This window comes from Bemisia tabaci, chromosome 2 (assembly GCF_918797505.1).
Source record: "Bemisia tabaci chromosome 2, PGI_BMITA_v3".
NCBI classification, from domain to species: Eukaryota; Metazoa; Arthropoda; class Insecta; order Hemiptera; family Aleyrodidae; genus Bemisia; species Bemisia tabaci.
In genome coordinates, this window is record NC_092794.1 from 56,554,266 (window position 1) to 56,569,995 (window position 15,730).

The following is a 15,730-nucleotide window of genomic DNA, read 5'->3' on the forward strand; positions in this document are numbered from 1 at the left end:
TTGGAAAATTGACAATGTCGCGATAAAAATCAGTTACAGTTTACTTCGTCGGCACTATAGGCAACGCGAGAATCAAGTTAAGATGCAATAGAAACTAGCAAAGCGTCCTAAGTTAGTGTCAGTGCGACGAACACGATACAAATTTCATTTAACTCCTGGATGCAACTATTCGAGCTCCATGGATGTCCGTGTTGCATACGCACGGGAGTGAAGGCGTTTTGACTGTCCAGGCGCTCATCACTTCCTTGAGCGGAGGTAGATTCAAGATCCCTTGTGATAGGCCTAAACGGCCGCACTTTCATGATTTCCAAGGTGCAATAGTAAAACTACAGCACAATAAAGTCTGTTAAATATATTGGTAAAAATTATATGATGTTGTACTCTTTCCCTCCTGAAATGTGGGCTGCGCCAAGCGTAAGTTTACTTCCCTGTAACAATTGAACTAAACCGCTCTTAACTCAGCCTTACGGATACTAGAGAGAATTCTCTGTGAAACCTCGTAAAGTCGAGTTTTCCACCAATCTCCAAAAAAATTGCTGTACTGAAAAGATTACCTCCTTGAACTAGGGTCCTTTTTCCCGCGGACAGTCGCAATTTTGAGACAAGAATACGTCCGATCTCGTTCGTTAAATCGTCACCTTCAGCCCGAAGTACCACAAGCTCCATACGACGTTACAAAGTTTCCACCGCCATTTTATTTTTTTCACAGAGAGATTGTTTGACAAAGCTGTCCGAAAATTTCACTGAATTTTCTGTGTGCTGTCGATAAAATTCTGTGAAATTTTCGAACAGGTTCAACCAAAAATTTCTCTGTGAAAAAATAAACTGGCAACGGAAATTTTGAAACGTCGCATGGCGCTTGTGTTACTTTGGCCGGAAGGGGACAAAATGTTCTTACCCGCATTTACAATTTTTTGTAGGAGGATGAAGAAACCGCACAAACTGACAGAAAGAGTGAGAGATTAGCATTTTATTTGTTTGTAGGTTTTTATATTTTTTATGATGTAAACTATAAGGAATAAGATACTACATCATTCCGAGGAGGTGCATATCGACGGTGAAACTACCAAACCACGTATCTCGGTTTGCGACGTTGCAGACTTCCTGTCATACTTTATTTTTTAAGCGAAAAACTACTTAACATCAAGTCTTGAAAATTTCTGTGATTTTTCCTCTTTGTGCGGAGAAAATTCCGTGAAAATTTCAAGGAATGATATTGATTTGGTCTACTTCAAAAAAATAAAATGTGAGCGTAGATTTTTAAACACCGCAAACGAGATACGTGGTTTGGTAGTTTCACCGTCGATATTGTCGTTTTTTCATTTTTAACCCAGGAATTTTTTAATGTATAGCGTTTCGGTTGCCGGAAATACAGATATTTTTCCTGACCTCATGTACAAAGAAGTCGAATTTTTATTAGTTTTATGTAGAGAGTAGAGTTTTTGGTTGATTTCACGGGACGGGCCACGACGCGACGGTGGATTAAGTAAACTCTCAGAATTTTTAGGCAGCTCTGACTAGTGGACGCTTATACGCTAAAAGAAACTATGTGCAAATGAATGCGAATTATGGAAGGAACTATGTTTACAGCATTTCGTTGCATCGATTTACCCTTTTATTTGCACACAGTTCCTTTTAGCGTAAATACGTCAATTTTCGCGAAAACACATGAATTTACAAGGCACTATGGTATCCCCCAACACACTCAATAATCGACGATACATTGAAAATGTATGGCTTATCTACAGAGAGGACCATTCTCTCAAATGGAGGCAGGAAGAATGTAAGAAGGCGAGTTTTTTTAGGAGGAAGTTTCTGCATTCTAATCGTGTTTGGACTTCATTTCGCCACCCTTTTGCGGTCAGCAAGAATTTGATACAGTTCGATGGTAAAATTGCAGAAATGAGTATAGGTAAATCGGTTTGGGGCGTTGCAGACATTCTGTTATACTTTATTTTTTATATGAAAAACCACTAAACGTCATGGTGATTTTTCTTCTCCGTGTGAAAAATATTCTGTGTAAATTTCAAGCCATGATGTTGGTTTGGTCTCTTATCAAAAAATAAAATAGGAACAGAGATTTTGAAACACCGCAACCGAGATCCACATTTTTACAATTTAGGTTGAGTTACACGATCAAATTGAGCCATCAAACTGGAGCTCTGATTGATGAAAAAACACCTGAGGTGAGGATGCGACAAAAAAGAGGCCCAATTTGATGGCTCAATTTGACCGCGTAACTGGACCTTTTCACCATCGATTTTGCATGACGTCTACGAGTGAAACTAGGGTGTTTTGATGATGAGGGGGCTGTGAGGAATCCCAGTTTTTCCGGTATGTTTCGTGTCAAAGTTGGTAAAATTTTCAGTCGGTGAGAAAACCTAGCAAGTTAAAATCTAAATGTCATCGGTTGGTTTGGTTCGGTATGCAGCGTTCTCGGTTGCCTCGGAAAAATTAGGTACGTTCACTCAAAAATCCACCCTCCCAGGTGGAGTGTCTCTTTCATCCGTTGAAATTCCTGGAGTAGCCGGGATCGGCACCTGCATTTTTTGCGCCGTTTGTGTGAGATGCAGATCAACTTCACGCAATCGAGTTAAAAACTCATTTGCAGCCGTCTATTCCCTTCGGAAAAATAAAAGCGGATGAGGCGAAATCATATCGATCGACATAGCGTTGCCGCGTACACCGCGAGAAAAAGAAATGAGTTCCCGGGACCGGTAATTCTGACACTACTTCGCAACCGGATTTACCGAGTTTCCTATCAGAATTTTGGTTGAACGAACCGAATAAGCTGCGGTTGCAATATAAAATCAGCCGTCTCAGAGCAAACGGAATTTTTCGGCGGAATGGATTGATCACTGGAAAAAAGACACATTGGATCTAGAGTCCAGTCTCTTAAAAACATCGACAAGAAAAAATACTCTTGATTCAATCGGATTTAAGCTTAATTCAAGAACCAAGCCTCTTAATTTGAGCGAAGTTCCTTTTGATTTAAGCTTAAATCTGATCGAATCAAGAGTACTTTTTCTTGTCAATGTTTTCAAGAGTCTGGACTTTAGACCCAATGTGTTTTTTTTCCAGTGATGGCTTCAATTTATTTCGTCGAGTGTAGAAGCTACTCTGTAGCATCTTGATCGCACGTGCCGTGTACGTTCAAAAATGAATTTTTGAGGGAAATGGACCTCGAGCAATACTTTTTTATTCGTAAAAATCAATCCTGCGTTTTCGTTAACTTTTCAATAATGCTGAGAATTTGCATGACAATTAAGCGCTCAGCCGATAGGCAGCGCTTTTTGATTTCGACTTGCCTCTGAGTACTAGTATACTAGTGCTAATGCGTTTAAATGGCGCACCAGCTCATCGATGTGTAGGCTTTTTGGGGGGGGGGGGGTCCATTTTTAAAATAAATAAAGCTGTGAAAACTGTATTTTATGCTTTTAACGTAATGCGCAGGTAGTTTCAATCGTTTGTCTATAAGAAAATTTCTTAGCGGTAGAGTAATTCTTATCGAAATTGATCGTTGAACTCAAATGAAGCCTAAAAAAAAACGCGCCTGATGAGCTCAACGGTGAGCTCATTTTCGGGAAACAAAAATACGCGTTTACGGTTTCCTTGGTAACCTTTGTTTGCTATCAGCTGATGTTTTATTTCCATTTCCCAGCCAAGTCGATGGAGTTTATACGTCCTTTCTTCACTAAATACATTTACTAACACCTGAGCGCTTTTCTAATACGACAGTATTAGAACTTTCCCGCTTGTTTTTTATTGCTTCGGATTTGACTCACAGCACAGCACTCACAGCACTCACAGACTGTGAGTGCTTGAAGAGCTAATCTCACAGTATTTTTTATAATTTTTTTCTGATGTAGGATATAGTATGAAAATATATTTAAAAGTGAGAGACTGCTCCACCTAGTGACGTCATCTGGCGGCATTATCCATTTAAACACACGTTTTTCAGCAGTTAGGTAATTTTGTCATATCTTCTCGGAATTGTTCAATTCATGAACCAAGGGTATCATCGTGTTCAGCTCACTCAGTAGTTTCCACTTAAACACGAAATTCATCAAATTTCGGACACCTGCAAATTCTCTGTTATATCTAAAAAGACCATAAATAATCGTTCGAGGGTAAAGAACTGAGGAAGTTCACCTATATGACTATATGCAAAAGGGACAAATTTATCTCAAGTTAGGGAAACCATAACCGTATATGTGCCATTTCCTGCTTGTGTGCTTAGTTACCTTCTCGACAAATGGCAATAATTTTAAGGGTAGACGTCGCATTGGCAGGAAAGAGTACCTTCCCGCACAATACAGCAGTATGTGTAACTTTCGCGCGAAATAATGCGGACTCTATGATGCTACATCGGAATTGACGCGACGTCAATTTCTGCGGTCATGCTGGGTCCAAAAACTTTCAAAATTTTTAAGTCGGGCAAATTATGCTTTGTAAGCGGAACCGTTCAGTCCATTTTAAGATAGATTGCAGGAATTTTGAAAGAAACTCAAATTCCAGTGATTGCTAAATTGATTTTTTTTCAGCAATACGGCAGCGCACGTGAAAAACAAGCGATCGAATTAAAAGAAAATAGTAAACAACAGAAATTGAGCTAATAAACTACGGAGAGAAGTCTCGATATAAAAGGAACACACGGACAATTTAATATCTGCTCAAGAGCTAAACAATCCAAGTCCATTGAGGCGTTAAGGCGATCTAATCCGCGGATATTCCGATACCTCAACGCTATTTATGTGAACCAATACTTTAACGTAGGTTACTCTGTGCAAATACGTCAAGTACAAGATAAATTTCTCGACTTGTATTTCATTTTGGCTTGATTAACACTCATTTATTTCTTAAGACATCGATTCCAAGTTGTATTTCATGAAAAACAAAATTACTGAAAATTGTCATCATCGCACGATAGAATAAGATGTATTAAAATATACACGTGCTTCTTCGGAAGTTTAAATGTATTTAATTAATAACTAGAATATCTGCGTGATGATTAATGAAATGAACCATTCAATTTAATGAAAGACAAAATATATAATGAAAGTTTTTACGATTTGTTTGAAAAGAATTTTGAATTAAAATTTTTCAGTATATTCATAATAAAAGATGAAATGAAAAAATTGGTATGCATACGACAAGTTAAAGTTTTATGAAAGTACTTACAGTCGGCCAAATTCAGTGAATACTTTACGGATGAACAATTGACAGCTTGGATGTGCTCTGGGTGACTCGTAGATTCTTCATCTTGAGATTCTTCGCTGATGAATTTTTCCAGAGATGTATATGCAAGATTTGAGTGTGCAGAAAAATTACTTCAGAACTTATAATTTGTGTTCAGCTATTTCAGTATTGAATATTTTATATTTACATTGAAACACTAATTCATGAATCCTTTATTTAATGTACTAAAATGATTCTGGACTGATTTGTTCTGGACTAAAATGATCTTATATTGCTAAATATTTCAATTGATTTAATAAATGACGTAGGTAAATTGGAATGAATCTTTCAACTTCCACAGTTACTTGAAATGATAAAGAAATAATCAATGTAGACTCTTGAGTTCAGATTAGAGACTTAGGTGGAACTATGTCTAAAAGAGACGGCATTATATATTTGAAATATCTTTGTGCTGTTAAATTCGGGAATAGAAAACCAACTTTAAGTTATTGGGTATTTGCTTGAAGATGAGAAGACTTCTTGCGCTGATTACGATTTTGCTTCGGCAGAGTGAATCAAACGCGAGTTGAGAGAACTGCAGGAAATGCTGCGAATGAGAAGGAAGCAACAGGTTGGATTGGAGAATGGGGGGATTGAAAGTGTCTGAGAGGGAGGAAAATAAATAAGCGACAAAAAAGAGCAAAAATAATTAAAATGAAGAGGTCAAACGAAATTATAACGAATCAACAAAAGTAAACATTGAAAAATAAAAGTATAAAACTGAAAAATGAGAAATTAGACTTCGCAATTTTTTATCCTATACCTATCTTGCATTTACTGATTTCCCATGCTATACGTATCATCCATTTTTGACGGTACTAAGACTCAAATAATTTCAGAAGACAACTAAAATAGTCGGAAAGAACATTCTTATGAATTAAAAATGTTCTCAGAATAATGTCAGATCCAGGAATATTTGTTCACAGCGAAAACTGGTGTTTTTTTAAGTGAATGTTCCCCAGGATATTCAAAGTTGATTATGTTTTTAACCTGTTCGTAACTGTTTTCTGATGCAGGGGAGAAAATCATAATCATAAAGAAAATTTGTAATTTTATGAAACACACTTAGGTATAAAATATTTAGATGAATATGTTTGAAGTAGGTAATTATGTAATTTGTCGTAAGAATGCATTTCAGTGCGAAGTAAAAAGTACGAAGAAGTAACTACTTTAATTTCCCTAAAATAGCATACTTCATAAACATTCTTAGAGTCATTACATTACAACGAGCTTACAAAGGTGCATTTTGGAGACTAAATTTTGGTGTAGAGCAGTACTCTTCGGTAGATGAAATAAAATTTGATGTAGGACGACGAGAAATAAGTAATTAAATTGTTGGAGGGAAAGAGCTTTTTTTGAAATGCATCTCGATGCCCCCTTAAAAACAAACGTTCCACAGAGCTGAGATCTGCGTGCCTCCTTTATTAAAACTTGTCGAAGGAGGTCTCGTAAGGGATGCAATTAAAGTTGGTGCCGACTCCGTATTCTCAGGTCTGAAAGGAAAGTTTCTTCCGTCCTGTGTCTCACTGTCCTTAATTTTTGTGCTTCAGTTCTAGATGAATTTACCTTTGCTGAAAGCTTCTTGTAAAATGAGAGGGGCTTGTTGTACAAGTACATTTTTGCCAGGGATTATTGGAATGTCGTCCTACCCTATAGTGGAAATCTTTTTGGCGGGAAACTCGTCTCATCGGCTGAATCAGTTGGTCTTCTCACTTAACATTCTTCATGACATTTACGCCATCCGGTTTGATATTTGACGGCGCTCGCATATGGCTTGTCATTTCATTGAATCTGAGAGAGAATTGTCAAAGTGCAAATGTGCATCTAGGTTCTAGAGTGAAAACTTTCATTTTTGCCTAATGATATAGAGTTTAAAAATTAATTTATTGCGAAAATAGTTGCAACCAATCGTGCAGCTGCGCAATGTTTAAATTTTAAAGCTATTTTAAAGCTTTTTCAAAGCTCAGTTTTAAATATTTTTATTTAATAATACAAGCTGGATAGGTTAGTACCTCATTCCTTAGATTTCCGCTACAGTGGAGGTCAACCGTAAAATCTAATGAGGGACATGAAGAGAACACGGAATTAGCCACACATTTCTCGAATGAAATCAGTATTTTCTCTCGCTGTTTCGTACCTCAAACTCAAACTCTGGGAGGAATTAAGATATAGAGGTCGGTTGAAACAATTTTTTTTAATCAAAACCACAGTTGTAGGGGCTTGAAGTAATTGCCTGCACAGTGAGTGTGCACTACTTCCTTTTTATTCTGGTTTTAAACTCATTGAATTTGTTTTTTAATTTAGATTTTTTCTTGTTACGTTGCTTTTTTCATGTTACGAGGATCCATCTAGTTTTAAAAATTTGATTTTGTTTCTCTCGAAATAATTAAAAAATAAATAATGAGCATCAGCATATATTGAATAGTTGAAATTATGCACTTATTAAACTCGAATAAGTCGGTACTAATAAATGCCCTCTAATTGCTCGGTAAGACTAAAATAATAAAATAATAAAGAACAAAAATATCATGCCAAAGAAATCTTAAAAATTCATCAGGGCCGTCTCAAAAAAAGAAAAGAATACACTGAAAAAAAAAGAATCTTAAATTTGCCGCCGAGAAGTATTTCTTCCTAAATCAAGATTTTTTCTGGTTAATATAAGCTACTCTTTTGCTTAACCCAAGCATTATTTTTCTTGTATCAAGAAAAAGTCAGCTTAAAGCAAGATAAAAAAATTCTTGGCGGCAAATTCAAGAATCATCATGCTTAATCCAAGCTACTTTTTTATTCAGTGAAAATAAAATAATTGTACCAAATAAAACAATTGTACTAAATAAAACAATAGTCATGAAGTCAAGAGAAAAAGGCCTGAGAGATACTTTTCCAAGATTTTGAAGGCCTAACAGCTGCCTTGTCGGCATACATTTAGATTCAGTGCAACTATATTGCCTTTTTTATTGCTTTCTAAGTTAGAGAAACTGAAGAAATGGATGCTCTTATCCCCCTCGATTGTTCGCAAATATTGTCGTTTCCAATTTTTTGGCGACCACATAAAAAGGGTGAATGCGTCTCGGATACAGCTTGACAAGGAAATAAAAATGGCCTAAAAATTAAATTTATGTGGTATAAACAAAAAATCAAGTGACGGCATTTCATCCCTGTCCAGGGTCAGAATTCAGCTTGACAACTTCGGTTTTTTTAGAAATGTGAGGGGCAGGAGGCATGTAATTTCACACCTCTTTCAGAACCTGTTATTAAATTATATTGGACTGATTGCTGTCAATGACACGGCCGTAATTAACCACTTTTCAAACAGGCTCAGCCACAGGTGTTTTATTTAAATGTAAGTATACTCATTATCCCCTGTGAGTGTTAAGAAGCTATTTATTACAGGTAGAGATTGATGGCAATTTCATTTTTTTTATTTGGGGGGGGGGGGCATATTTTATCAATCTTAATGCGACTATGGAGCCTCCAAATGATTTAAATTTTGCAAAAAATATATTGCGTGAATTCGAGGAAGAAGTCACAATACACACTACACAGTGACATGAAAAAAACATCAAAATAAAATTAATGTACTTTTATTCCGGATGTCAACATACTGTTAAAATCTTGGTAGGGTTGTTTATGCTCTCTGTTCAATCAATTCTAGCATGAATTGAATTCGACTGATTCTCGCCGGCCTGTGTCGACCAATGACAACGCTGACTTCGGACATAACTTCGGACTTGTTACATTGAATTTTGGCTATGATCCAGAACAATATTCTCTCCTCCCCTTCACAACCCTACAGCCTTAGTCGCTTGTTTTTTTCATGTAATGACACGGCCCTGATATCTATACTAATATGTTTAGCGGTGAAAAAAACAAAAATAATCGTGAGGAAATAAAAAATAAAGTAAACCGAATAAAAATGAATGAAATAAAATAAATTTATTGAAGAATGCGATTAAAAAAACAAAAAATAACATTGGGTCACTCCGTGAAAGTAAAAATTGTAGCAAAATTACCAGCGCCCAGTGACTGAAATCTCGGAAATCTTGTTTTTAGAGCCGTAAGAGTTTACATTTTCTTACGTTACCTCCTCAGTCCTCTAAACGAAATAAACCACTAGACAGGCTTAGAAATTGAGCATCACAGTTTATGTTTCCTCATCAAAATTTTCACAATTAACATTCTTAAAAATTCGTTTAAAATTAATAATTTCCACCAGTAGTACGTGAAATTTCAGCAATTTTTCTGGCTCTTTTCGTTCGGCAAAAATCTATCGTCCACTTCAGTTACATCATGTAATAAGTTGATTCCAATAAGCCTCACAATAGTGGAATTTTCTTAGCAGCCTAATGTTTTTTAACCAAGTAGTTATTGTGCGTCAGAGGACGAATAACTGTCTTGTTGACATCAACTTAAACTTGTAAGTTTGTTTACAGTGACCGATTTGACCTCAGTTGACATTTGTCTCCTCTTGATATTATATATAACTTGTATACGTAGACTGACTGTAATTTCAACCATAAACCTTATTTGAAGCTGCCAGTAAATGAGGAAGATTAATATAAATTTGCGAAAAAATAAGATATTGTTGATTTAGGAATAAAATTATACCACAGTAAACTTTACACAAAATCGAGAATATCAAATTGAAATTAAGAGTATCAAATTTCAGCCTCGTAACATCAGATTGAAATTCTTTACGGGCTAGAAGATTTAGTGAAACTCACTATCAAACTTTAACCTCATTTCTCTGAAAATTACAATTTTTTCGAACTGCTTTCATTTACCGGCGGCTTCAATGATTTTAAAAATCATCAACTGCTCAACGTATTCTACACAAAATTTTGACGAGGTAACACGTTTTCGGCCCTGATTTTAAGCCGCTCTCTGAAAACTCCTCGTCTTTAAATATTCCTGACATCATTCTAGGTCTTCAAAATCAACTGCAATCAAGAGGCCACGGTTTCAGAGTGCGACTCAAAATTCGGCTTAAAGATGCTTCAACTCTTACCTCGTCGAGCGGTCCATCAAAACCCGGAAGCGACGATCAACGAGGCCTCTTTCTCGTCCTCCCAGCTTACGGTTCTAAAAGCGGTCTGCAGGAATTCCCGAGCGTAACGGATAAGAGTCGGGGCCTGCAGGGATTCCCGAGCGTAACGGACACTGGCAGGAATCGGGGGCGGGAAAATGAAACCTTTCGGCGGGACGGCACGGGGGCGGAAATGGACGAAGTAGTGGACGCAACGTGGAGGCGAGCGCTAGAGCGAGGACGAGCGACGTCGACGTCCGACCGCGAGCAGGGCTGGCGAGCAACTGAACGGGACTGGGCCGCGTCGAGGGGTCTCCGCACGACTAATCCAATTACCCGACTCCGGGCAGGGCGCGGAGCAACAGATTGTTGCATGGAGCATGTGCAACTGCACTCGCCCCCCCAGACGCACCCCCACCCCCGGCGCGCCACCCCCTCCCCGCGACGCCGGCCACGCCCCCTGACGTAGTTATCATGCATAGAACTTAATTAACTTCCATAAGAATTCCCACACTCTTCCCCAGTTTCCAGATCCAGTTCCGCTTGCCCTCCGCCTACCCGCCGCCTTCCGCCTTCCGCCTTCCGCCTAGCGCCGTCTACGTCTCCTCCTCCCGACGTCGGATGGCTCTATCTCGCTCGCTCGTTTGTCTCTCGGTCTAATTCCGCGTATGAGTGCATGACGAGTGCTGTCACTATGTTTCCGTTCCCTCCGTCTCGGGTTCGATCCTTCTCCTTGTTTTCGGCGGTGTTTTGTGTGCTCGACCGGGGTCTTATCATTATCTGACTACCGTCGCGCGAACGTTTGTGTTGATGACTCGCGGCGGGGAACGGGTTCCGGGGTGTGGACCCGGAACCGCGGGGAGATGGACTGGATTAAACGGGAGGAACAAGTCACATTTTTGAAAAAAAAATGAGAATTAAATAGGGTATGAATGGTGCTGGAGGAGGGCGATTGTCAACATTTTAAAGAAAAGATCCGAGGATATCTTACGGGCAACCGAAATGGACTTTTGGCGAAGGTCTGCAGGGATCTCGCGGAGAGAGCGCGTTCGTAATGAACGAGTGCGTGAAATAATGGGAGTTGAGGAAGATATTGTGCACGATATCAAAACCAAGCAGCTGGTTTGGTATGGACATGTGCGGAGAATGGCAGATAGTAGGTTGCCCAGAAAGGTATTTGATTGGGTTCCTCCCGGAAGAAGGCGGCGTGGACGTCCAGTAAAAGGTTGGCGAGAGGGAGTGGAGGGGGAGATCAGACGGTGTAATCTGCCCGATGATTTGTGGGAGGATCGATTCCGATGGCGATTTGGAGTCGCAGAGCGCTCTAGTGCGCTGAGGTAGCGGCTTGATATGTATGTATGAATGGTGCTGGAGGAGGGCGATTGTCAACATTTTAAAGGCGGGAAAACATGTTTTGAAAGTGGCGATGAACTTTCCTGCGAGGAAGCGAGTATAACTTACGGATAACGCACTTTTCCGGCACTGTTGACCCTCGTCCTATTTTTTTCTCGTCACATTTTTGAAGAAAGAAGAGAATTAAATAAGGTCATTCATGAATGGCACTAGAGGGAAGCGATATTGTCAACATTTTAAAGGCGGGAAAACATATTTTGAAAGTTGCAATGAACTTTCCTCTGAGGAATCGATTATAAGTTACGTATAACGGACTTTTTCGGCATTATTGACCCCCTCCCTACTACTTGTAACGCCAACAAAATCTCGGGACTCCCCCTCCTCCAATAATTACGTAAACGTGATGGATCCATCCCTCGAGATCCCAAAAATTGTGGGATACTGTTGTATAATCAGGTGGATAAAGTTATTTCAATGGCAGTGTGACAAACACCATCGAACAGATGAGGATGATACATTTCGGATTTTGTTTTGTTTTTGACCAATATAGAGAGTTACGTAACACTGGCACTGCCCCCTCCCGCTCTCATAAAACACAGTGTAATGCAGGCCTCTAACCTACTTCCTCCTAGCTTGTTCGTAATTATTTATGAACTTTAGCTAACATGGAGTCTTATAGAAGAGTAAAACTTCAAACCACTTTTTTTAGTTCGATTGATGTAGCTTGGTTTCATTCTATTTCTCTGTCAAAATAAAGCCTCAATTCTCTTAGTTTTTCTGTAAATAGTAGTCTAATGAGCTCATGCGTGTCAGGCTACTGCAATTCTCAGTAATCATTGACAGACTCGGGTCTAAAAAATCCAGAAATTCTGAACATATATGCTCATGGATATCGCAAACCTCTGTACAACTATTTAGACTTCCACGTAGTTAAAATGACATAGGTATTGAATTGAAGGAGCCAGTAGTTTTGCGCCAGTTGTACCACGCAGTATGTTACGTTTCTCACGAAACGCGCTTTCTGAGGAACAGAATCATTTGTCTAATTGAAGACTTCGGCTCAAAAGAAGTTGGAGAAAAAGAAAGTCAGAGAGGGAGATGTTAGAAAACAAGGAGAATGAAGTTGAAGAAAGAATGAGTAAGAATAGAGGAGACTTCAGAAAATTGAGGTTGACGGGTTTTCCGAGTCACCCGGTATACTTTTCTGCCAACTTATGCAGGTAAATGTAATTTTAATGTTTAGCTCGGCGTGAATTCAACGATTTGTTGTCTTTGCTTTTGAATTACCATATTGAATGAAACTTTCTTTTCATCAATACAAGAAATAACAACTTTCACTGCCATGAAAAAAGCGTACCCCTAATAAGAACAAATCTTTTCTCGGATAGAACTTGTAAACTTGTTTCTCTCTCAATTTTTAACATGCTTCCATGAAGCATGACTTTTCTTTTTCTTTTTGTCATTTTTTCTACCTTTCGCTTTTATCTTCCTTCCTTTTATAGTGAATTTGATGAGGTATAGAATCGCACAGAAGGAGACAATTCTTGGATATCGGCAAAAATGCGATAAGAAAATCATTACTATTTCATTTTTTCGGTGATGCAATTTCAACTGTGGGGAAGTTGAAATAAGAGTCACATCATTTTTGGTGTCATGTGAGAGACTTCCCTACATACGACCCAGACGCTCGGTTGAGATGAATATCGGTGAAATTGGATTTGCCGGCCATTTTATGTGAAAGAAACTTAGAGCTGATACAATGATCTAATAATGATATGAACATCTCAACCATGATCCCATTTGGACACATCGGATCATATTGACCTTAAATTTCGAATTTCAAAAATAAGAGACACCTCAATGCTCGTCCATGACGGCGCAGAGATACAACTATTCGTGCTTGATTGATGCCCGTGTTGCAGCTGCAAAATTGAAGGCGCGATGGCGCGAAGCGTGAACTCACAATGCACGGTCTATGCTGCGGCTGCCAATGAGGTGTCGCTCAAATTCGGGAATAACGTTAAAAGATGAGGCCCGATTACGTCTCTCCGAACTTCTGTTGTATTGCTTACGTAGCCCTTGAAGCGCCACTACAAATAAGATGAACGGAACCAACACAACATGACAATAGAACAAGCGAAATAACGCGTGTTGATGACGGCGCAGAGATACAACTATTCGTACTTGATGGATGTCCGTGTTGCGTCTGCATAATTGAAGGCGCCATGGCACGAGGCGTGAACTCGCAATACTCCGCTCTATGCTGCCAATGAGGTGTCGCTGAGATATTTGGAAGAAACGTTAAAATTCGAGGCCCGGTTATGTCTCTTCTACCTTTAGTTGTGTTAGTACCCAATATTTCCCCTCCCCCTTTTTTTAATTTCACGTCCGATTCTTTTTTTAGGATGAATTTGTAGACCTATATCCCGAGTCCCGATTATACGTCTCTCCTTTCCTCTGTTGTGTTCCTCGCGTTGCTCTTTACAACTACAAATAAGACAAACGAAACACAACATGGAAATAGAGCAAGAGAAAGGAAGCGCGTTGATGACGGCGCAGATATACAACTATTCGTGCCTGATGAATGTCCATGTTGCGTCTGCCTAATTGAAGGCGCGATGGAGCGAGGTGTGAACTCGCATTGCTCCGCTCAACGCTACCAATGAGGTGTCGCATGGATATTTGGGAGAAAAGTTAAAAAAGGAGGCCAAAATACATCTCTCCTAACTCCGGCTGTATTGCTAAACACAAAATGGAAATGGAGCAAGGAAAAGAAAATCCCTTTACAGATACTCTCGATGTATTCGGCAACGATGTAAAGGATGTGACAAGTTAAGTGAGTCATTTTTGCTGGGGAGAAAACTGTCCCGTAGAAAGGAGCAATTAAAATTAAGGGACTGTATGTTGTTTTCTCGTTGCCGACTTTCACGACACCTCATTTTTTTGGGTCTGCTGGTTCATATTTGAGCCTAAGCTGGTATACCGGCGCGGCGCCCTGGGATACTTGAGTAGAATTTTGCAATAGGGCTGCATTTCATCGCTTACAAACGTTAGCTCTGCCATGTGATAAGTGTGATATTGTTTGAGCTCATGCGGGGGTAAAAATACAGTTGTGCAAACCTCTCTCTCTCTATCTCTCTCTCTCCCCCTATACCTCGATGCCTCCTTTACGATCGTCATTTTTTACCCTTACCAGATAAGGAAAGGGAAAGTGAATGTCAGAGAGAGGGAATTTTGAAGAAACAAAAGAAAGGCGATATTAGAAAGTAGACGATATTGGCGTTTACGCCACAGAAAAGTGATGTAGGTATTTATAACGATACATTCGTATTGATGGCATCGATAAGGTTATATACATTGCTATTCTTTGAATCCAACTCTAAATTTTCGTTTATACTCCTATTTTCAAAATTACCTGTAAAGACGTTAATAGCCTGAGTCGCTGAATGTCTCAAAATTATAATAACTAACTAACTAAATGACGGAAAATCTCGTTGGTATGTTAATGTAAGAACTACAAAAGGACGTACCTTGGTTCGTGCTGTTGCAGATTTCCTGTTAAAATTTCTTTTTTAAGGATAGTTGATCAACATTATAGCAAAAAAGTTTGTGTAATTTTTCTTTTCATTATTAAAAGTGCTTCATAGAAACTTTGCATGCATATTTTTGGCATGTGCGAATAAAACAACTAAACGGGGCTGGAAGTTTTGAAAAAACTGCAATCGAGCAATGCTATGTTGGGGAAGAACATACTCTTGATAACAATAAGGAAGAACCCTTCAGGGTTCTCTCCTGTGAGAGATACAGCTACATTCTCAGTAGATTAGCCATCACTCTCGGAATCGCCTTCATCAGACAGTATAGGCAAAAAGAGTACCCAGAAGATCGAATAGTGGTATCAATATATTGGAACTCACACCCACATGCTTTGGATGCTCCTCGCGGAGCCGTTAATGGCTACAATCAGATAGATATTTACCCCAAGAGAAGACAGAAAAACGAGTTTATTTTATAAACGTTTCATATTTTAATCTTAAAGCAACAAATTTTTGAGGATTAATCAAGAAAGTTTTTCAGTAATTTTAGAAAACAACTGTAGCATTTACAATTCAG

The 15,730-nt window shown here is 38.8% G+C and overlaps 2 protein-coding genes across 8 annotated transcripts in view; one reads left to right on the forward strand and one right to left on the reverse strand.

Moving 5' to 3' along the window:
- LOC109034236 (uncharacterized) overlaps positions 1 to 10,577 on the reverse strand; it is a 151,323-nt gene extending 140,746 nt beyond the window's left edge. For 4 of the 7 annotated variants that reach the window (XR_011899109.1, XR_011899108.1, XR_011899107.1 and 1 more), the window contains exons 1-2: positions 9,252 to 9,627; positions 5,182 to 5,785 (exon numbers count right to left, since the gene is read on the reverse strand). The gene's annotated coding sequence lies outside the window, so the exon portion shown is untranslated. Of the gene's footprint in view, positions 1 to 5,181; positions 5,786 to 9,251; positions 9,628 to 10,429 lie in introns of those variants that run through there. The other 3 variants (XR_011899110.1, XR_011899112.1, XM_072295908.1) reach the window with 3 other exon arrangements.
- Positions 1 to 15,730, forward strand: part of LOC109030190 (soluble guanylate cyclase 89Db) — a 139,563-nt gene that overhangs the window by 75,952 nt on the left and 47,881 nt on the right. The gene's annotated exons all lie outside the window — the stretch shown is intronic.